The sequence below is a fragment of the Dendrobates tinctorius genome, unplaced genomic scaffold (assembly GCF_039654945.1).
Source record: "Dendrobates tinctorius isolate UK_male_01 unplaced genomic scaffold, ASM3965494v1 ptg000020l, whole genome shotgun sequence".
NCBI lineage: Eukaryota > Metazoa > Chordata > Amphibia > Anura > Dendrobatidae > Dendrobates > Dendrobates tinctorius.
The window spans coordinates 32,942,978-32,967,988 of record NW_027361688.1 but is presented as its reverse complement, the minus strand read 5'-3'; the positions used below and the strand labels follow the sequence as shown (position 1 = coordinate 32,967,988).

General features: G+C 43.7%; 1 pseudogene; it reads left to right on the top strand.

The window, feature by feature from the left end:
• The first annotated feature begins 8,926 nt into the window (after nucleotides 1-8,926).
• LOC141083612 (glutathione peroxidase 3-like) lies at nucleotides 8,927-24,591 on the top strand (annotated as a pseudogene).
• Nucleotides 24,592-25,011: the final 420 nt, after the last annotated feature.

Genomic DNA, 25,011 nt, shown 5'->3' with positions numbered 1-25,011 from the left:
AGAGATCTTCGGGCAGTTCTGAGAGCGCCATTTCGTGGGGATAATTAGTTTGACGGCCGCTAACGAAAAAAAGAGCAGTAAGTTATGTTTGGTCTTGGAGGTGTCGCTAACCCAGTTCAGGAAAATGATGCGTGGCTGGGGGGGTTTTGATAGTTTACATATCTTCATTATGATTTCTAGGATCTCATCCCAAACAGGTTTTATCTTATCGCACAGCCACCAAATGTGTAGGAAAGTCCCGTTCTCTTTTACGCATCTCCAACAAGTTGAGGGTATGCTGGGGTACCATAGATGTGTCTTAACTGGGATATTATACCATCTAGTGACTACCTTATATGAATTTTCTTGGACTCTTACGCATCTAGATGGGCCAAATGTATTTTTGTATATATGTTCTATCTCCCAATCTTGAAGTTTAATGTCCAATTCTGCCTCCCAAGTTGAGATATATGCTCGTTTAATAGGTATTGAATCTGTTAGTAGAGTTTGGTACAGTTTTGTTAAGACCCCTTTAGGTTGTTTGTGTTGGGTTATTAATGCCTCGAAGGTGGTCAACTTTCTAAACGAGGGTCCGTTTTTTAAATAATTATTAACTGCGTTTTTAAGTCTGTTATATTGGAGGAAGTTAATTTTTGTTTTGGAAATTTAATTAATAAGTCTGGGAATGGGAGTAATGTTCCCTCTGTTAAAATATTGTATAAATCTTCTCTAAATGAGTGTAGCGAATCTGTGGATCTAGTTTTACTTTGGTCTAAGTATAGCCCCGGCAGGTCTATTACTCCAGCTAGAGGTGACGGGAGTGGCAGGGCTACATTATATTCTATGGGGAGGTGGGCTGTATTATATTCTATTCGGGGCTCCATTATATTCTATGGGGGCTGTATTATATTTATTATATTCTATGGGGGGGTGATCGCATAAGACTCTATGAGGGGGCTACATTATACTTTATGAGAAGGCTACATTGTATTCTATGGGGGGCAGCATTATATTCTATGGAGGGATAGATTATATTGTATGGTGCTTCAATATACTTTATGAGGGGGCTACATTATATTCTATTGGGGCTGCATTATGCTATATGAGGACTGGTTACATTGTATTCTATGGAGGGGCTACATTACACTATATAAGGGGTTGCATTATATTCTATTGGGGGGCTGCCATATATTCTATGGAGGGGCTGCATAATGCTATATGAGGGGGGCTGCATTATATTCTATGGGGGTTACATTATATTGTATGGCGGGGCTGCATTATACTCTGTGGGGTGGCTGCATTATGCTATGGGGTGGCTGCATTATGCTGTATGGGGTGGCTGCTTTATATACTATATGTGGGCTGCATTATACTGTATCGAGGACTATGGGGAATACATTATACTATATGAAGAACTATGGGGTGCATTATACTATGGGAAGTGAATTGTACTACATGGATGACTGGTGGTGTATTATACTATACTAGATTATGGTCCGATGCATCCTCCATCCTCGGGCATCGGGATGGAGGATCCTCGGGAGGATGCGATAGCATCACACCTCTTGCCATGTTAACCCTCAACACACACACTCCTCAACACACACTCCTCTCACCTTTCACCATCTCCACTCACTCTTTCACTCCACATACGACCCCTTCTCTCACTCCGTCTCTCATACTCACGCCGTCATCGCCGCTGCTCCACGATCCCCGACATCTTCTTCCGCCGGTGCCATCCTGGATCCAGACGTTGTCCACGCCGGCGACATGTTCTTGCGGCGACGCCATCTTGAGTATCGTGAAATCCCGCGATAGTCTAGATGGCGTCGCTGGAAGAACATGTCGCCGGCGTGGACGACGTCGGGATCCAAAATGGCGTCGACGAAATCTCGCGAGTTTTCGCTGACGCCATTTTGGATCCCGACGTCGTCCTCGCCGGCGACATGTTCTTGCGGCGACGCCATCTTGACTATCGCGGGATTTCGCCGATCCAAAATGGCGTCGCCGCAAGAACATGTGGACGACGTCGGGATCCAAAATGGCGTCGGCGAAATCTCGCGAGTTTTCGCCGACGCCATTTTGGATCCTGACGTCGTCCTCGCCGGCGACATGTTCTTGCGGCGACGCCATCTTGACTATCGCGGGATTTCGCCGATCTAAAATGGCGTCGCCGCAAGAACATGTCGCCGGCGTGGAGGACGTCTGGATCCAGGATGGCGCCGGCGGAAGATGATGTCGGGGATCGTGGATCAGCGGCGATGACGGCGTGAGTATGAGAGACGGAGTGAGAGAAAGGGTCGTATGTGGAGTGAAAGAGTGAGTGGACGTGAGTGGAGATCGTGAAAGGTGAGTGGAGTGTGTGTGTTGAGGGTTAACATAGAAAGAGGTGTGCGGTGACATCACCGGTTACAACTGGACGGAAGTTGTTACAACCGGAAGTTGCTTAGGGCATTTATTATTATAGATGAAGCACTATGAGGAATGTATTATACTATATGGAGGACTAAGCAGTGTATTTTAATATATGGAGGAGTGTATTATATTATATGGAGGACTGAGTGCATTTTAATATATGGAGGGCTATGAGGAGTGTATTATACTATATGGGGGACTGTATTATACTATATGGAGGACTGAGGAGTGTATTATACTATATGGAGGACTATGAGGCACATTATATTATATGGAGGAATATGGGGTGTAAACTGTAGATGTGCTGCAGATAACATGATACTGTATGGTGATCTCTTAGTGATCCATTAGTGATTGTTCTGTCCCCATCATTCTTTCTCAGACGGTGGAAAGAGGCCAGTAAACAAGTGTTGAACGACTTCAATATTGTCGATCACACGTATTTAGCGTCCTGAACTCAGCGCATGTAAATAAAATCAAAATGCTTATGTGTGATGTGCAATATTTTAGCATTTGGGGCCCCATTTTAAACTTTGCCTAGGGCTCCACTTTGCCTATAACTGGCCCTGGCTGTTACAGCAGCGGATTAAAGGGAACCTGACAGCACAAATTGACTATTCACAACAAGCAGAGTCGCTCGGGTCAAACAGTTCAGTGTATCTTCCCACCCAATTGTTTTCTTCTCCTCCTTGATTGACAGCTCTCACTTTTCAATAGCTAAACAAGGTCAGAGATACAGGTGCTTCTCACAAAATTAGAATATCATCAAAAAGTTAACTTATTTCAGTTCTTGAATACAAAAAGTGAAACTCATATATTAGATAGAGTCATTAGAAACAGAGTGATCTATTTCACGTGTTTATTTCTGTTAATGTTGATGATTATGGCTTACAGCCAATGAAAACCAAAAGTCATTATCTCAGTAAATTAGAATACTTTATAACACCAGCTTGAAAAATGATTTTAAAATCCAAAATCTTGGCCTACTGAAAATTATGTTCAGTAAACACACTCAATACTTGGTCGGGTCTCCTTATGCATGAATTACTGCATCAATGTGGCATGGCATGGAGGCGATCAGCCTGTGACACTGCTGAGGTGTTATGGAAGCCCAGGTTGCTTTGATAGCAGCCTTCAGCTCGTCTGCATTGTTGGGCCTGGTGTCTCTCATCTTCCTCATGACAATACCCCAAAGATTCTCTATGGGGATAAGGTCAGGTGAGTTTTCTGGACAATCAAGCACAGTGATACTGTTGTTTTTACACCAGGTATTGGTACTTTTGGCAGTGTGGACAGGTGCCAAGTCCTGCTGGAGAATTAAATTTCCATCTCCAAAAAGCTTGTTGGCAGAGGGAAGCATGAAGTGCTCTAAAATGTCCTGGTAGACGGCTGCTCTGTCTTTGTTCTTGATAAAGTGTCAGTGATAAGCGGTCATAGAGGAGCGCTTAGGAAGCAACCCTGGGGCAGACAAAAATGTCAGGTCTCCACTGCAGCTCCAGCCGAAAACCTCCAATGGAGGATAGGAGCAATGAGAAAATGGAAACGGTCTTAGGAGTGAAGGAAAGAGACTCAGACAAGAGATGGGGTTAAACCACAACGCGTTTCGACGGAGGATCCGTCTTCATCTGATGAAGACGGATCCTCCATCGAAACGCGTTGTGGTTTAACCCCATCTCTTGTCTGAGTCTCTTTCCTGCGCTCCTAAGACCGTTTCCATTTTCTCATTTGTTCTTGATAAAACACAGTGGACCTACACCAGCAGATGACATGGCTCCCCAAACCTCCAGCAGCTTGGATTGTGGCCTCTCCACTCTTCCTCCAGACTCTGGGACATTGATTTCCAAATGAAATTCAAAATTTACTTTCATCTGAAAACAGCACCTTGGACCACTGAGCAACAGTCCAGTTCTTTTTCTACTTGGCCCAGGTAAGACGTTTCTGGCGATGTCTATTGGCCATGAGTAGCTTGACACAAGGAATGCGACACTTGTAGCCCATGTCCTGGATACGTCTGTGTGGTGGCTTTTGAAGCAATGACTTCAGCAGCAGCCCACTCCTTGTGAATCTCCCCCAAATTTTTGAATGGCCTTTCTTTAACAATCCTTTCAAGGCTGCGGTTATCCCAGTTGCTTGTGCACCTTTTTCTACCACACTTTTTCCTTCCACTCAACTTTCCATTATTGTGCTTGGATACAGCACTCTGTGAACAGCCAGCTTCTTTAGCAATGACCTTTTGTGGCTTTCCCTCCTTGTGGAGCGTGGCAATGACTGCCTTCTGGACATCTGTCAAGTCAGCAGTGATTGTGGAGCCTACTGAACCAGACTAAGGGACCTTTTTAAAAGCTTAGGAAGCTTTGCAGGTGTTTTTTGTTATGTATTCTAATTTACTGAGATAATGACTTTTGTGATTTCATTGGCTGTAAGCCACAATCATCAATATCAACAGAAATAAACACTTAAAATAGATCACTGCTTGTAATGACTCTATATAATATAGGAGTTTCACTTTTTGTATTGAAGAACTGAAATAAATTAACTTTTTGATGATATTCTAATTGTGTGAGAAGCACTGTAGATGGAAATCAAGTAGGTGGGAAAGTTCCCTGGAGAATGGTTCACCGAGCTTGAGCTTGGTTTGAATGGTCATTTTGTGCCGACAGATTCCTTTTAGAGGGGTAAAACTTATTTCTTTACTTTATAACATTCCCTACTCTTTTCCTACTTTTGAAAAAAGTCTCAGGAAACTCAAGAAAAAAAGATGAGAAAAATTAATATGTAACCGACTAAAGCAGCACAAATAACCCTGTGACACGCTGGTTATGTAAGACCTCAGCTCCATGTCGCTCTGTCCCTAGTAGTAGAGTTATGCAATGTGACAATATCCGCATATAGTGGGAAGCCGTTAATATATACGGTAATTCCAGTGAGTTCATTACTAGAAAGATTGTAGGTTCAACTTAAAGAATTACAGGACAAGGTACAAATGTAGCAGAGCTCATTGGCACAGCTGATAGCACCATGACTTTACATGGGACTGCAGATTCACCATCTCCCTTATCTTTGTTCAAAGTTATCATTACTACTCCAGGAAATTATATGATAAACTTACCTCTGATAGAAATGTCTACAAATTTTGAACCTTTTCAGATAAAATGTCTAGTAGACATCGGACCCCTCTTTTGCCATAAATATTTTTTTAACCTGGTGTAAGTGCTGCTGTTCTCTTGACCCCGCCACCGTTTTCCTTTTGTTTCTGCACCCCTCCTTTCCTGAGATATGGCACACCCACTTGACTACAAAGACTAGACTTATATACAGAGAAGAGAGAGCCATATCTCAGGAACTGGAGAAACACTGGAGCAAAAGAGAAACAAAGCTGGATTAAAAAGAACAGCAGCATTTATACACCAGGGTAAAAGCTGAGGTGGATATATCACACTGGTTATACGACCAGTTTAGCTCAATCGCTGCTGTGATAAATTCACTTTCTATACTCTTCTTGTCTAGATCAGGATTTAGTTCTTTATTCATTCACTTATAGTTACGGTAATTATTACTTTTGGTGGTCTGCTTTAGGTTAAAACTTACAACCTCTTGAGTAACGGGCAACAGCTTTAGCTGTAAGTCATAGATTAAAAACCTAAATAGTATTCTTCTTCTTTACAGGCATATTGTGCTGGCATATAGAGATACAACGCTATATAACAGTGCATATGTCTCTCTCTTTGTGTATATATATATATATATATATATATGTATGTATACTGTATAGGTTTGGACCACACTCTGATTAGAGTGTACTTGGCTTAATTGGACCGATTTTCTTGGATAAGAGAAAACATGGTGATCCCCTCCTTCATACGGATTGAACACGAAGTAGAAGTCTGGGCTGCAGCTAATCCCTGACTACTCCTCATGTTCAATCCATACGAAGGCGGAGACAGTGACTGGAACAGCAGCAGCACGGGAGTACAGTTTTTTTTTTATTTTATTGGCGCCAAACATTTAGTTCAAGAAGCGCTGTCCTAGTAGTAGACAACCTCCTTTAAAACTTTTCCATAATAGATGTCATACCATAAGAATATTTTATAAAAGTGCAGATTTTATGGATGGATGGCAAGGTAAATTTCCCACTGTAAATAATGGTGCCATCTGCTTCTTTGTATGCTGTAGCAATACATTCATATTACCTGCACTTGTACATTCATTTCCCCACATACCCTTTAAATTTGTACTCCTTGACTTTGGAGAGGTAAGAATGATAGCTTGGAGTTCCATTTTAGGTTTTTTCGAGAATCTTTCGGAATGGGTCCGCTCTGGAAAACACCGGAAACAGCATTAATAAGAAGGAAAGATGGAGTTACTTCATTAAATTTGACTTTTAGATTTAAATGAATTAACTTTTCCGATGCTGGATTCCAAATTTTCTCTTCCCTATTCCCGACTTTTTTGCATCACATTACCAGGAGTGCCAACCTGGAGGATTCCGTCAATATAGCGATATTGCTGACAGTGTAGCGGTAAGCTGATTTGTTCCTTTTTCTTCAATCGCTAAAAAAAAATGTCTAGATGATGCCTGGGCATCTTTTTGAGCATTTTGCGTGTGTATAATTGTGCAAGTGTGTCTGTATACAGTATTTGTGTGTGTATCTTGGCATATTTGTGTTGGTGTATAGGTGCGTATACATTAGTTTGTGTATGCAAGTGTATTTTTGTGTGTGTGTGTGTGTGTGTGTGTGTGTGTAACAAGGTGGTAGTCATGGGCGAGTCCACTATGTCACAGTCAGTGAGCACCCTGGCCCCTTGCACATAGAAAGGCCGATAAAGTCCCGGCCCTGTGGCACAGTTAGTTACTTCCAGCGCACGGTTGTTCTCGTTACTGGAACGGCGTCATCCAGATGCACCACACGTCACGCTTCAGTTCCAATGGTAGAAAAACTTTTAATAAAGATGAGGTGAAGGAGGCAACATTTCCTGCGCTTTCCCTATCAAAATATGAAGCTCTCATCCGGTTTCTGAGAACCAACAGTCTCTCGGTGGGCACTTCTACGGTTCCAGTGCCCGTTCCCACTGCCCCCCAGTCCTTGGCAGTATTTTATTCCCCTCCAAGGGTATATACTCTGCTCCCGACGATGAAGAGCGTCCTGCCCTGGGCAGACCTGCCCTTGCACTGAACTAGGAGCCGGAACTTCCTGCTTTTTTTAGGCTGTTAATCCAGCCCCCCGTGTTTAACCCCTACTATCCCTAGTCTAATCATATGAACATAGCGACATGTATACAAACATGGCACATACATTTATAAAACATCAATACGTAACATTAATACATTGGTACATAGGTACAACATGTTAGGGACGGCGGAACGCACTAAATGATAAATAATAAGTGCGTTCGCCACCCGGGTCCACCGTGCAGAAGATGTTACACTGCTGCTATGTAATGGCAGACGCGCTAAATGGCGGTATAACGCACGCGGGTTGAACGTCACCCGGAGTGCGCTGGATGATCTCTGTTCCTTCACAGAGTTGCCGAGGTGTTAAACACAAAGGCTGAGCCTGTTGACGTCACAGGACTCAGAAGAATGTATGCACGGTATACGGTCACAGGACTTGGCCCAAGACACAGAGTCCACGTCCATCTAGACCTACCGTGCGGCGTCGCAACCGTGGACGCCAAAAGGAGCTGCAGACTGCAGCGCGGCGACAGACACTGCCGCTATATAACAATGCCCGGTAGCCAGCGCACTGTCGGACGCTAGCACTGTGGAGGATGCATATTGTGGCCTGTAGCTTGCCACTGACTGGCGCTGACTCTAACACTAGTTCCCTATACACACTCGTAATATCAGAAGGAGGGGAATCTTAATGAGTCATTTACAAGTCCATACATCCATCATCATTCACACAGTTAGCAACTAGAGTCTATACTAGCGAATGGTCGAGCGGCCATGCGAAGCTTTTATAGCCAGGACCTTCGGGAAGCTTCCAGATCCCTGAGATGGACCAATCAGATCTGGAGAAGGACCTGTGCATGTGACTCCCGATCTCCAATGGGAGATCGTCTCATGAGCATGCTCAGTGGAGCGATGGAAAGACAGCCTCTGGAGTGACTTGCTGCTGATCAGCCTGCGCTGCTATTGCTGGCCCAGAGGTGGCAGCAACAGCCAGACCCACAGAGTTGGTCTGAGCAGAGCGTTGGAAATGATGGGGCTGCTGAGCAAGTTCCTCTGCGGTCAATGGAAAATGGGAGACCACAGAATGTGAGGCTCTGGATCCCTGCTGTGCAGTTGCAGGAACCCGACGCCTAACACAACAGCGGGGTACCGCATGGGGTACACATGCCCGGCATATGGGAGAAAGGGGCCAAATGAGAGTCCCCGCCACCTCCTTACATGTGTATACATTATTATTCCATAGCGCTTTCCATGTGAAAAGGGTTATAAATAATAAAAACAAGTACAATAATCTTGAACAATACAAGTCACCGACTGGTACAGGAAGAGAGAGAACCCTGTCTGTGAAGGCTCACAGTCTACAAGGGATGGCTGAAAATGCAGTAGATACAGTAGGTGAGGGGAGTGCTGGTCGTGCAGCGGTTTATATGTGTGTGTGTGTATATATATATATATATATATATATGTGTGATTATATGAGTTTGTGTGTGAGGATATGTGTATATGACTGTGTGTACATTGTGACAAAGTCACTGGCAAGGTGCTGGAGGGAAGATATGTTTCACTGAGGCTGTTGGCTTCGATGATTTAAAACCCAGACGGACGACCTGGTTGAGAGATTCAACAAGACCTTGAAGTCCATGCTTAAGATAGTCGTGGCGGAGGATGGCTGAGACTGGAATTGTCTACTGCTGTACCTGTTTTCTATCAGGAAAATTCCACAGGCCTCTACGGGATTCTCCACGCTCGAGTTGCTATACAGACAGCACCCTCGGGGACTTCTGGATGTTGCAAAGGAGACCTGGGAATCAGATGTTACACCCCACTGGAGCATCATTGAGCATGTGGCCCATATGCAGGACTGGATTTCAAAGGAGATGCTGATCATGATGGAGAGAATCCATCAAGCACAAGAGGCCCAGGCAAGAGTCTACAATTGGGCAGCAAGACTAAGACAGTTTAGCCCTCGAGACCGGGTGTTGGTGTTGATTCCCACAATGGAAAATAAGTTCTTGGCCAAGTGACAAGGGCCATGCAAAGTGGTTGAAAAACTGAGTGATGTCAGCTACAAGGTCCACTAACCAGGGAAAAAAGCCATACCAGGTGTATCACATTAACCTGCTCAAACCTTGGCGATACAGGGAACAGGTGGAAGCTATGTGCCTTGGGGGCCAGTCCTAAAGCCAGGGTCGTGGATGTCACAATTGCAGAGATATTGTTACCGGCCTAGACGCAACAGTGCCGTGAGCTGCTTCAGCAGAACTGGGATCTGTTTACGGAGTTACTAAGATGTACACAGGATATGGAGCATAAAATTGTGACCGAACCACATGTGAGGGTGAACCAAAAGCAGTATCAGATTCCCGAAGCCCGCCATCAGGTGATCTTCAAAGAGGTGAGGACAATGTTAAGCCTGAGCGTCATCGAGGAGTCAAAGAGAGACTAGTGCATCCTTATTGTCCTTGTGCAGAAGCCAGATGGAGAGTGGCGCTTCTGTAACGACTACGGGAAGCTGAATGAGGTGTCCTAGTTCGACGTATATCCGATGCCCCAGGTCGATAAGCTCATTGAGAGGCTAGGGTCAGCCAGATATATCACCACCCTGGACCTATCGAATGGGTACTGGCAAATTCTCCTGTCCTCAAGTGCCAAGGAGAAGACAGCCTTCTCTACACCTGATGGGTGTTTTCAGTATACCAGGATGCCGTTTGGACTACAAGTATCCCCAGCTACCTTCTAGAGGGCCATGGACCAGAATTTAGCTTCTCACAAAAAGTACGCCGCCACTTATCTGGATGACATTGCGGTCTTCAGCCCGGATTGGAGAAGTCAAATACAGACGGTCCAGGTGGTACTGGATGCACTAAGGGAGGCAGGGTTTACCATAAACCCAAAGAAATGCGCCTTGGGGAAAGAAGAGACAAAATACTTGGGCTACATAATCGGGAGGGGTGAAATAAAGCCGCAAATAGATAAAATGGAGGCAATTCAAAAGTGGTCGCAATTGGTCTACAAAAAGCAAGTTAGGGTATTTCTGAGAATTGGCAATTTATTCAGAATTTCGCCATGATAGCCTTCCCTGACTGATCTTCTCAAGGGCACAAAGACGTCAATGGCCAAATGGTCCTCTGAAACAGAGATAGCATTCCAGGAGTTGAAGCTATGCAAACAGCCGGTCTTGATTGCACCTGACCTCACTAAGGAGTTCGTGCTCCAGACGGACGCTTCCGAGGTCAGTTTGGGGGCTGTGCTGTCCCAGGATATAGATAGGGATGAACATCCAGTCCTATACCTGAGTAGGAAACATTCCTCCTGTGAAAAGAACTATGCCATCGTAAAGAAAGAGTGCTTGACCATCAAGTGGGCAATCGACACTCTGAGATACTACCTGTTAGACCGGAATTTAAGGCTAGTGTCAGATCATTCACCCCTGAGATGGATGAGGGAAAAGAAGGGGAAGAATGCTTGGTTGACTAGGTAGTTTTTAGCGCTCCTGGACTTTAGTTTTCATGTAGAGCATAGACTCCCAGAGTTACATTGTAATGCAGATGCCCTGTCTAGACTTCCCTGTTTAGCGAGTGAAGGTGCCAAAATCGCTGGCTTTATTTTTGATATTCTATCTCTCAATGTTAAAATTAATCTACCCTCAAATACTTATTTCCTTCTCTGTATATATGTGTTTGTATACTGTATATGAGTCTGTTTGTATGCGTGTGTATATGTGTGTACATGCAACCGCACACTTCTGTCCCGAGTGCCGACGGCAGTGCCGGTATTGAGGCGCGAGACTCGTGCGAGTTTCTGACAAGTGTGACACTGGCCTAAATGAGAGAGTGTGTGCATTTATGAGTGTGTGCGTGCATCTGTATGTAATATATGGGTGTGTGGGTGTGAGTCTATGCTTATATGAGTGTGTATATGTGTGTGTGTGCTCGTGCATGTGTATATACTATGTGTGTGTGTATATGTGTGTTGTATGTATGAGTGTGTGCGTGCATATGTGTATGGTTGTATATATATATATATATGCGTGTATGTATATATGTGTATGGTTGTATATGTGCACATCTGTGAATATCATTCATGTAGCTGTAGAGTATTCTGCCTGTGACATCGCAGTCAATCGCAGGGTTAACAGGCTCTCTTCCCTTTTTCCTGCCCTCCCATTGGCTGCCACTGGCTCAGCCTTGAGTGTTGTTCTGTGTGATCCCTGGAATGTGTCATTTAGTCCTGAGCCCAGAGAAGAGCTCACTGCCAGCTGTGACCACAGACAGACACCTCTGCTGCTGGGGCGGCTCTGCTCCCCCAAGATGGGGGCTAAATTTGGATTGTCGTGGCTTCTTCCGTGTGTCCTGGCTGCTCTGGTCCAGGGACATAAGGACAATGATCAGTCGGTAAGGATTTCACCTTCTCTTTATGTTATTATTGTATGTAGTGATGTAGCAGAGCTGGGTTTGTCACTCAGTTTCATTCATTGCTTGATTGCTTTCGCACATCCGATATTCCCGCTCCAAGTACTGCTCGCGATTTCCGGATCCACCGACGTCGTCTTCTGACCTAACAGCCTCATGCCCTGCGAATGTCGGCCTGGTATGTGGTTTTCCATAGGATTGTGGATGAGGCTAATCTTACATCACAAGTATTATTGGGTGAATGGCACATTCAGCTCTGCTATACCTGCACGTGGTGCTGTCTGAAGAAGGCAAATGTCCTCTCTTTTGTGTGGTAATACATACGGGATAGCTTTTCATGCAAATTTTGTTGCTATAGTTCACAAATATTCTCAATAGAGATTTAAATGGGCTGTCTAATCAAACACCATCCCTTTAAGAATGATGCAGGCGGCTGCATGTGGACAATACTCCGCAATGGCCAAAATCCCCACCTTGATGTTACTAATGGTTGTCTGAGGAGTTTTCTGCAAATCATCAAGATCCGCTGCTGGCAGCTGCCTTTACAATTTCTGACCTATGACGTCCCAGATGTGCTTGATGGGAGGCAAGTCCGGAGACGCTGCAGCTTTGCTGGTACGCTTAGGCCACACACGCTGCTACCAGTAGCACGAGCAACGTTTGACCTGGTGTTGTCGGGTTAAGAATTGGCTACTGGTGGCCATTGGAATGTATGACTGGCCATGTGATACATGGATGGATGAGGTCTGCGATAGCCAAAGGGAGTTCCAAGTGGGGCTACATGATATCTACATGCTCAAATGGGACATAAGAAGAGGTGCTGTCGAAACGTGACTGAGGTGGTTTATTCATATCGGTCTCACATGATCAGTCTACATGGAGATGATACGCGTGGGACCACCAGAGAAATCTATCCTTCTATTCAGATGACCCCCTCCGTCCGCCATGTAATAAGTAGAAGTTGTGTTGTGCTAAAACGACAGACACTGGATGATGTCACTGTCACTTGTAGATGAGTAAAGTTTCAATGTTGAGATGTGAGTGACATCACGGTGCGCACATGATGACATCACTCCATAAAAGACTCCCGGACCTCATCTTGGGTTTCAAACCTGCAAAATGCATTCAACAAAGACATTAAAGGGGATCTGTCACCAGATTTCACGATGTACACATTATTAAACGTCAAACCTAATGAGGCTGGTGTACTTACTAAAAACCCACACAATTTAGAATAGCTGTATATTAAGGTTTATCCCACTGATAATAAACTTGACGCATAAAAATGCTCAGTCTATTATCCGGACTATGAAGCTATTCCGACAAGGGATTTTGAAAGTAAGTACATAGGCCTCATCCGGACCAAAATCCTGAAAATACGGTGTATAGTTTGTATTGTTAAGTCTTGTGACGGATAGGCTTTAGATCTTTACCAAACCCTTGATGTAGGAGTAAAAGGCTGGAGTACGGCAGGTGAACAAGAGTTGGATCTTATGCCCCAGGTGTGTATGGTGTGAACCAGGATTGGCACATCATTAACTACAGGCCTGGCACTAGTGCCCAGCATTGTCTCTGTACCAAGGAATGTAGGGCAGGGTAACTTTTGCATGGGACTACCCTCTCAGGGATTTTAACACCGATGGTCTATCCTTAGCATAGGTCATCAATATCTGATTGGTGGGATACGACATCGGGCACCCCCGATTCCGATTCATATTCCCCACACATACTGCTTTTCCCGTGCCCACTCAATGTCTGGTAATATAATCTTCTATGACATAGGCTGTTATAGTTCTCGGCAGCACATGTGCTGCCGAGGATCATAATTTTTTTTTTTTAAGCAAGCTTCACCTGAGGAATGAGCATTTTGCTCGTTCATTGGGTGATTGGCCGCCTGTTTACACCGCACAATTATTTGGAAACGAGCACCCCTACTCGCTCCCGATGATTGACCCCAGAGCGCTGGCATGTGCTTGACATTGTGCATCAATACCGAGACTAGAAAAACATGGCCCCTCTGTAAATGGTTAAATCTGGAAAAACAGCACGACCCGACCTGCTGACCGCAGGCCTGGTGTACGGCGGTCTCTGGAGCTTTCCGCTAGGATCAGCAGCTCCTCTCTGTAGCACTTGTTTCCTCCGCTCAGGGCTGGGGGCGGCTGCCTCTTTTCACAAATCGCTCAGTACATTTTTCCAGTTAATTGCTTTTTACCGCGTGTTCTAATCATTATTATTATTATCGCGCTCTGAATAGTGCACTGCCTCAATTCTTTTTCGCCGCTTCTTATAATTTACTGTTGCCAGTCAGCATCGATTTTCCACGCTGCTTAAAAGGAACCAGCCCTTGTTTCGTATCCCTCGGGCCAATTTTAGACATAGCTGGGAAAAATGAAAAGTGGGGCCCCTAATGCTATCATACTGCGCCATCTCACATAAACATATAGGAAGCATTTACGTGAGATGATTTCAGACCATTAAAGAGCGCGATCGGCGTTATTCAAGTCAGTCGGCGCTTGTTTACTGTCCTCTTTACACCGGCTGGTGAACAATCCCTGAAAGATTAATCTGTCCCCATACAGTATCATGTTATCAGCAGCACATACCCTGCACGTCACATTCCCTCCTCCTCTTTGGTTCTTACATGCTTCTGCTGTTTGATGGACCTTTGGTCACATGACCAAGACGTCACCAAAGGTCCGTTTACACTTCGAAACTCAAAAACTGCACTGATAATAATTCAGGACTGGCATTACTTTCTGGTCTGTAATGGCTGGGAGTAATAGACTGAGCTGCGTAGAGTCGCACTGGTGAATGGGGGGCCCTGGGTAATTGCCCCCTTTACCTATCCTCCACTCTGTTATCTCCGGCCCTGCCTGCAACAAGGATGGGAGAAACGGTCACCGACCGGTTTATTTGTTTTGCCTATATATCAGTTTTTACTGTGGTTCCCCTATTTGGCTAATACATTATTAAAGACTGCTGCACTACAATTCCTTCTCAGGCCAGTGCCGTAACTACCACAAAGGCCACACAACTGCTATGATGTCGCGGTGGTAGGATGAGGCCCAGCACTGAAACTTATATTCAAAGATGAATTTATTATTTTATCAGCTATCATATTTCCAGGACAGGGTTTTCCATTTTGCTGCTATGGGGCCCTTGTTAGTTAGGATTTTCTTCTTCATATGAACTGTTAAAGGGAATCTGTCAACAGGTTTTTGCTATTTAATCTAAGAGCAACAAAATGTAGGGGCCGGGAGCCTGATTCCAGTAACGTGTCACTTGTTCAGCTGCTTGCTATAGTTTCCATACAATCGGTGTTTTATCAGCAGGAGATTATCACTACAGGACTAGGTCTCACGTGCAGACCAGTCAGACTTGTTTGTCTAACTCCGCCTACATCACTGATTGGCAGCTTGCTGACAGAGTACACAGGAAGCTGCCAATCAGTGGTGTGGACAGGGTTATACACAGCTCAGCAGAGAAAACAGGGATTTTATGTAAACTACACCAAGCAATCCAGTAAGTGATACATTGCTGGAATCAGGGTCCCTGCTCTTTCACCATGATGCTCTCAGATTACATGGTAAAACCTGCTGTCAGATTCCCTCTACTAGTGGGGCATCAGCCCAGCGTGATGGAAAGGTCCAGCTCTATATTGGGGGGGACCCATAGTGATCCTAGACCCTCTTGTTCTGCTTATGCCACATACTATAGGAAACATGAGAAGAGATCTGTGTATACAATATATACATTATACAGGAACACACTGTAGTAATAGATTCTGACATATTTACACCTCCCCCATCTCGGCTCCCGTCAGTGACATTCCTCAGCAGACACTTGTCAGTAATTCTTGATAAGACGCATTTATGATAACTCCTCGGAGCATATCCTAATTATAACGGCACTCGTGGACATCATTGAGCTGGGATTAGATCTGCCTGAAACTCACATTTCAGCTAATGGAAAACTACTGTGTATGTGATTAGACTCTACCAGAAGATATTAATATGCAACCCTAGCTTCATATGAATAGTAAAACTCCAGCATCATTGGCCTCCTTAGCACAATACCCGAGAGCAGCATGATGTAGGAGAAGAGACCCTAATTTCAGTTGTTAGGGATGATGGAGACTCCATTTTGGATTTATTAATTCAGGCCCAATATATTATCCAGATATCTCCTTCTGCTCCCGGAACTGTGGCTCCCACCCATGGGATAAGTACACAGATTCCCAAAAGAACAGAAACATGCCGTATAGCCAGAGAATTAGAATGTCAATGAATGTGAGGAGGAACAGAGCTGGGACCCCGTGCTGTCTTTTGTGCAAGGCAGCCAGCTATCAATGGAAACCCTACACAGTTAGGCACCAACACATATAGATGAATTATGAGAGTACCGTGCATCTCAGGGTCCAATATACCACCAGAATCCTGGGAGCCCTCCGCACACACACTTGGGTCTCAGCTGTCCCAGATACCGAGTATCGAGACTGGCTCTCCAGAACCTCTAAGCAGACCCAAGTTTGGATTCCCCACATCGGTCCAGCCCCAACAAACCCATAGAAGTGTCAGTCGTCCCATTTGGGCCTCTCACTAGGAAGTTATGACTCATCCTAGATATTGGGAATTATTTCAGCTAGGAGGTCATGGGAAGAGATTTCAGTCCGGCCCATCGGGGCAGTGGCAAATATGGGAGGGGGCGAGCAATGGGTTAAAAGCTAGCTACACACCTTTAGCCAGTGTCACTGTTCTGCCGTGGAAGCCGCGTCATGTCAGTCATGTCACGTGTAGAGATGGACCAGAAACTAAGAGGGTGCCTGTGGACTCGAGAGCTTCCCTGGGCCCCACATGCTATAAGGAACGGTAACGTGACACATACAGCTTGGTAATGGACCGGGCTTATATCTAACGAGGAACTGGTGGCAGCATACCGTTCTGGTGTTATTGGGGGATCCTGGCAGTGATGGACTGGAGGTTTATATACATATTTCCGGCCTGAGACTGGTGATATATATACTGTCCTCAATACAGAGTGCATCGATCACCAGTACGTAACAGGGCAGCCTCTTCGGCGACTACTTATCCTTGGTGCAGTTCCCTGACTGACCTGAAGGTAAGGGAGGTGCCAGAGAGCTGTGACTGTGTAAGCTCCATCACAGATTGATGACGGCGGGGGATATCCATATCCTCCCCTGGCTCGCGTTCACCACACCAGTGATGTGTCACTTAAAGGGCTGCTTACTGAAGTTTTGATAAAATCACTCTTTTATCAACAGCAAATTATCACTAGAGGACTATTGGGCTGCTTCAATCACATCTACTTCGGACAAACTTTAGATCTCTGAAGGAAGTGTGAGAACTGAAGCAGTCCATTAGTGGCCAGTGATTGGCTGCAGGGAGACCTAGCACCGACATCCCTGGAATGGCACGGGTGCGGCACGCGAGTATCCGAATATATTTCAGATGGGGTTGTATGAATACTAAATAACCCCTCTAAGTGTCCTTCTTTGAGGCATCTTATACAGGTGCTTCTCCCAAAATTAGAATATCATCAAAAAGTTAATTTATTTCAGTTCTTCAATGCAAAAAGTGAATCTCATATATTATATAGAGTCATTACAAAGTGATCTATTTCACGTGTTTATTTCTGTTAATGTTGAGGATTACGGCTTACAGCCAATGAAAACCCAAAAGTCATTATCTCAGTAAATTAGAATACTTTATAATACTTGAAAAAATGATTTTAAAATCCAAATCCGAAATGTTGGCCTACTGAAATATATGTTCAGTAAATGTGCACTTAATATGTGGTCAGGGCTCCTTTTGCATCAATTACTGCATCAATGCGGCATGGCATGGAGGTGATCAGCCTGCGGCACTGCTGAGGGGTTATGGAAGCCCAGGTTGCTTTAATAGCAGTCTTCAGCTCATCTGCATTGTTGGGTCTGATTCCCCTGTCACCTTGTGACCTTCTGTGGACTCCTACCCAATGTCTCATGTTCTCATGCAGCCACAAATAATAACCTTATAATGGCTCCGGCCTGTCTGTTTTTCTTGTCCTGATAATTAATCTGTGTCCCCTCTGTAGTAATAAATCAATCAGTCAATCAATCTACAGTGATATGGTTAAATAGAAGACAGGGAGGAGGGGGATGCAGCTGCAGTTTCTTTGTCTATAAGCATTTTAGTGTAATAATATGAAAGGAGGACATAAGGCTGGTGAGTTTTTATGTGTGGCCTTTTGACCCCTGGTGTGGCTTACAGCACAAGAATGATGCCAACGCAGCATCACTGCGATAAAACTGGTCTACTAAAAGTACGGGGTATATAATTTAGGCTTCAAAGCTACATGTATACTTATAAAACTGAATAAAATGATATCTTGATATCTGCGATCCGACGTCTTGTACCAGAGAAATCCACGTTTTTCTTAATATGTAAATGAGCTGTTAAGATCAATGGTCCGGACATAGGTCTCCAGGAGAAGCTGCCTCCAGCATTTAAAAAAAAAAAAAAAAAGTGGGAGTCACCAGTGTGAGACATGTAAATTAGGACAGCAGACTGTCAGTCATTACATGTCTCATACTAGTAACTTTCCCTGTCATTTATAATAATCACTGGAGGCAGATTCTCAGGAAGATCTATGTCCGGCCCATAGATCTTAACAGCTAATTTACATATTATTACAGAGAAATCCACGTTTTTATTAAGACATCGGTTCGCAGATATCAAGGTATCATTTTATTAAAAAACTCAACGAAAAAAAAAACCAAGTGACCAAATGGAACTAATTGGTGCAGAAATTCCACAACAACTAAAACACATTAAACACTCATAGTGAGAATGCAGACTTAGGGAGTGTTCACACTAGGATGACACGTTTTCCCTGCACTGATACATTGTAGCAAAATATCAGCATAGAGTTTTGAGGTTGTTAATGTCTTTGATCTGTTTTTGTCTTAGGTTGACTGCTACGATTCCGTCGCTGGAACGGTCTACGACTACGCAGCCCTCACGCTAGAAGGGAGTCGGCTCATCCCCTTTAAACAGTACAAGGGGAAGACTCTCCTGTTCGTGAACGTGGCCACGTACTGAGGGCTCACCATGCAGTACCTGGGTATGTTGTGAGTAAAGCCAAACCACAGACTTGATTATGTGGGATACTCGTAATAGTTGTGACATAATGCTTTATCTGGTTTTCAGATCTGTGGCTGATATTGATCAGTAACCATCTTGATCTCAGTATCTTAAAGGGAATCTGTCAGCAGGCTTTTGCTATTTAATCTGAGAACAGCATAAGGTCAGGTAAGAGAGCCTGATTCCAAGGACATATCACTTGCTGTAGTTTCATTGTAATCTGTGTTTTATCAGCAGGAGATTATCACTGCAGGACTAGGTCTCACATGCTGATCAATCAGGCTAATCTGAATAACTCCAACCCCACCACTGATTGGCTGCTTCATGACAGTGTACATGGAAGCTGCCAATAAATGTATGTGGGCGGGGTTATACCGAGCTCAGTATTCATAGCACTGTTACATCTACAGCAGAGAAAACAGGGATTTTATTAAAACTGCACCAAGCAGCCTAGCAAGTGACACATTGCTGGAACCAGGGTCTCTGCCCCTACATCATGCTGCTCTCAGATTCCATAGCAAAAAACTACAGACAGATTCCCTTTAAGAATATAGAAGCTGAAACTGGCCCTGGTTCCTTAGGGTATGTTCAGGCTGATTTTTTTTATGTGCATTTTTTCAAACCAATCTGCTTCAAATTCTAGAACAAAATCCACATGGAGTATTTTGAAGGAGATCTGTTTCAAATAGGGATTGTCCAAAGTGGACATTCCCTTTAAACGATTTTCCAACACGACACCTGTTTTCTCACTGTGACCTTTTTGGATCGGTTGTGTTGTCCGTGCAATTAGCGTTCAGTGTGAAGAATAAAAGAGTTTAACAAGCTAATATTGAACAGTGTTGTGTCAATAGGAGCTCTGTAGCTGATGTGCGGGTGCAGTGCAGTCCTTTGTGTTTCCTCCCAATTATGTTGGAGTTAATATCAGTAACAATTCTTTTCTGGAATACTGAGTTTGCAGAGGTGGCCGCTGATTCAGGACCTTCATTATTCGCCATTGAGAACAGCTCTCCTTTCGGTGGACCTTGCACATTTTTCATGCGTTATTTACACAGACAGCCTACTGATTTAAAGAGGACATTTTTAAAAAAAAAATGTAGATAAGTACCTTATAAAAATCCCTGAGCTCTCCTGATTCTGTCACTCTTTTCCATTTCACGCTGTGTCGCTCCATTGCAGAGATATTCACATTTTAGTCTTCTGGAGCGCACTATGTGAAATCTCTGCGTTGTGTCCAACTAGGCGTCCCTAAGGGGACTATTAAATAAAGTAAGTAGTGAAAATTTTTTTTAAAAAACCCACAAAAGTTCACATTGCTACCCTGTTGCCCCATTGAAAATAAATCAATTTAAAAAATTACATATTTGGTATCGCTGCATTTAGAAACGTCAGATCTATCAAAATATAAAATAAATTAAACTGATCGGTAAACAGCGTAACGAGACAACAAATATTTTTTCTATACGACCGTATTTTGCATAAGGGGCTCCTTGTTGTCACCTTCACGGCACGAGAGGTGTTAGCCCTATTACGGACACACCTAGATTCTTTATAGTTCCTTTTGGATTTTTGTTTATGTTTTATTGTTTGTCTAGATTTGTTCTTGTATTACAATAAAGTATATTGTGTATATTTCGGTGATCACAGTGCTTTGCATACTTATTTTTCCCTTTTTTGTAGAGAAAAAAATAAAAAAGCCAGAATTATGAGTTTTTTTTTGGCTGCCACAACATTGAAATAAAATTCAATAAGAGGCGATCAAAACATCATATCTACCCCAAAATAGTACCAATTGAAACATCAGCTCAGGGCGCAAAAAATAAGCATCACCCAGCCCCATATCCCGAAAAATGGAGATGGTACGTGTCCTGGAAAATGGCAACAATCGCAAAAACTTTTTTTCATACAAATTTTTGAAAAAATTTTCACCATTTACCGTAAATAGAAAATAAACTATACATGTTTGGTATCTGCGTGCTTGTACCAACCTGGGAAATCATAATAGTAGGTCAGTTTTTCCATATAGTAAACATGGTAAATAGAAAACCCAAAAAACAATTGTGGAATTGCACTTTTTTTTGGCATTTAACCTCACTTTTAATTTTTTTCCCATTTTCCAGTGCACTATATGGTAACATCAATGGTGTCATTCAAAAGTACAACTCGTTCTGCTTCTTCTTTCCCAGTGGAATTCTTGTTGACATCGTACTGTATAGCTTGAGCTGTGTATATAAGGACAGATGTTATAAATAAGAAAAAATGTCTTTATGCAAATTGCCTCTTAAGAGAGGAAGAGGACTTGAACTCTAGTGCCACCTATTGGAAGTAGCAATAAAAAGTCAATATCAACCCTTTAACTAACCTTGCCACATGACTTAGAGATTAGGTTAAAAGCCAAACCTGGATCTCTATTTGTAGACTCGTGTTTTGGGGTGTTTTCCTCTCCTCAGTGCAAAGCAAGAGATCTGATTTAGCTATATGAGGGGCCTCGGATTGGGGTCTAAGGGCTAACATCTCCCCTTTTGGAGAGTGACATGCTTGACATGCCAGTGTAAAGAGACTTATAGGCCTTGTACTGCTCCTCTAAGAAATTAAATACGCAAATTAGGAGAGACATTACCCCTTAGACACCAAATAATGCCTTTTATACTTGCTGTCGTTTTCAGAACTGAATGCACTACAAGAAGAACTAGAACCCAATGGGTTGGTCATCTTGGGGTTTCCTTGCAACCAATTTGGTCTACAAGAACCTGGAAGTAATGAAGAAATTCCTCTAGGATTGAAGTAAGTACTAAACCATTCAGCTGGTGGTACAGAAGCCATGTTAGAAGTTTGTAACATGAAAAGTATAAGGATTAGGCTATATTCAGATGTCCGCAGGTTTCCAAACCCAAGCTCAACAGTCAGACCCGTGGCCAGTCTGGAAATCACGGACCATGAAACATCTGAAACATGGACATTGTGAATGCAGCTTTGGGCAGTGGTCTTCAACCAGCGGCTCTCCAACCATTGAAATATAACTCTCCGGTCATGCTGTGACATTGTAATGTTCTATAATGTAATATGCACGCCGATCTTCTTTGTTTCTTACAGATATATCCGTCCTGGTAGTGGCTTCACTCCAAATTTCCAGATGTTTGAAAAAGGAGACGTTAACGGGAAGAAAGAGCAGAAAGTATTTACCTTTTTGAAGGTATCTACAACTTTCCAGGTTCAAAACGCAGACTGCCAATGTCGAGGTGTCCAACAATTACATTTCGAGCTTCCATATTGAAATCCTCATCTGATACGTGTGTAGTTTTTTTTGAGTTGGCCATGATAGTTGTTGGCCAGTTAACGATTATCAGTCAGCTTACAACTAGAGCCACCTTCAAAGACATAGGCCCCGATTCATGAAGACCAGAAATAACCACACCAGTCTTGATGAGGGGGACATGCTTGGGTCAGTTGGCCGATCCTGCATATCTTGGACAGACCAGCTGACTATCTTGCGTGTATGGACCTTTTCATTCTTCCCAGACAAAAGAAGGTCAGGGGAAAACGATTGGGCATGTTGATTTTGAAGGTTTTATTTCCCCATTGACAAAACCATGCACACGCATCTGAACAGTATGGAGGAATAGCAGTCGACAGCTGAGGATGGGCACCTCTGGTTTTTGCCACGTTGGACAAAAGGGCTTGGTATTGTTCTCATGCTTCCCCACTAGCGATGAGAAAACGTGCTCGGATAACGTGTTTGCCAAGCATGCTTGGGTGTGATCAGAGTATTTTGGGCGTGTTTAAATATGATGTTTGAGTCCCCGCGCCAACATGATTCGCGGCTGTCCATTAGGCAATCCCGGCATGCGTTCAGGCTGTCTAGCAGCCAAAAATCATGCATCTGCTGGGTCTCAAACATATTATTCGAGCACACCGAAGACACTCCGACAACATGTTTGCTCATCACTAATCCCCAACAATTATTAAAGAGAGTTCTCCTCACACAATAGCTAAGGAGATGGGACCAACCATGACTGTGCCTCATATGGCCTGGTATGAGCCTGAAGTACACAATTGAGTCCCAGCAGGTTTCTCATGACATAATCCATAGTAAATGTACGTGCACATAGAATTTTTGGAGGCTTTCAAAATCCATCAATTTTTCAAGCAGATAACTCTTCCGGAAACTCTTATTTTTGGAGGAGTATTTATTACTGAAGGGTTCTTTGCAGCCTTTTGGACAGTGCAAAGTATGGTGGAGGTTTCCTTCAGTAACAACTTCAACGAAGTGTCATGTACGTTCTTTTTAAAAAAAAAGTCACGCGCACAGAACATCTTCAGGCAGTTGAACCAAACACGGTTTTCAAGAGGAAACCATTTTGTTTTGGTGTTTGTTTGGATTTTGTTAGCTTTATTTTTCATTTTCAGAGCCCTTTTTTGACATTTTTGTCAAGCATGTTTCCAGCGTCCTTTGGACTTTTTTCTCAAAAACTCACAGCTTTTTCTGGTGGGTTTTTCGATCCACCTGAAAAGAAAAAAAAAAAAAAAAGGATTGTGCAAATAACCATATACGAACTACAAAATTGATTTCCAATGGAAATTAATTGTATTAGTTGTCCCAAGAGTTTTTGCAGCAGTTTTTGTGGAAAGTCTGCTTAACAAAAAACTCCCATGCAAGCCTAACTTCTCATTCAGATGTCCCTGTACGGACCATGATTCAAGGACTGGCTGCAGGACTCCTGACCTGAACTTGATGGTCCTATGTATTCCGGTGAGGCTACCAAGCTTTGATCAGGAGATCTGGAGCCTTTCCATGCACCACGGTCCGTATGCGGACATCTGAATAAGGATTTAGTTTGTGTGTTTGAGAGTATAACCCAGGAACGTCTCTAAATAACATGTAATAACATGCTCCTCATGTGTTCTTCTCAGAACTCCTGTCCCCCTGTTGGCGATGTCTTAGGTCAACCATTAAATCGTCTCTTTTGGGACGATCTGAAAATCAACGATATCAAGTGGAACTTTGAGAAATTCCTCGTTGGGCCCGACGGACGTCCCGTGAAAAGATGGCATCCCCGAACGACGGTCAACCACGTCAGGAGAGATTTGATCACTTACATGAAATCCCAGTCGGAACTTCAAAGGATTATGAGGATGGAAAGGGAGGAGAAGTAGACACCTTCGTGCTTAATATTCTGGAGCTTGTGTATACATAGATATAGATTTGTGCTCTTTTGTGCCAGATCTTTGAGCAGTTGGTGGGAGACGGAAGGGATTTTGGAGATGCCATCAGTATGAAGGATAGGTCAGAAAGCACAAGTGTGTGGGACCTATCTAGAAACCAGAATGTTTGGTAGACTGCTGTTCAGTGCATTCATGCAACTCTACCAATCTGGGATGGACTCTCCGGGGGAACCTGAGGTCTTCTGCTCGAGCTCAATGGTGAAGCTTTATTTGTGCAGGTACTCAATAAACATTGTCTATTCGTACACAACGTTTTGCGGTCTTGCTTGGTGGAAAACAATGTGATGGCAATTTGTGGTGCGAATTTAAAGGGAATCTGGCAGCAGGTTTTTGCTATATAATCTGAGAGCATCATGATGTAGGGACAAAGATCCAGATTCCAGTGATGTGTCACTTATTAGGTTGTGTTTTGAAGTTTCAATACAATCAGTGTTATCAGTCCGAATTTATCACAACATGACTAGGTGTCTTATGCTTCCTGCTCCAACCCCGCCCCCTGCACGGATTAGCAGCTTTCTGTCAATATACACAGTGTACACAGAAAGCGACCAATCAGTGGTGTGGGCGGGGTTACAGACAGCTCAGCATTCAAGCTCTGCTAAATATGCTGCAGAGAAAACGGATTCTATCACAACTGCTGCACCCAGTAAACCAAGTGACGCATCGCTGG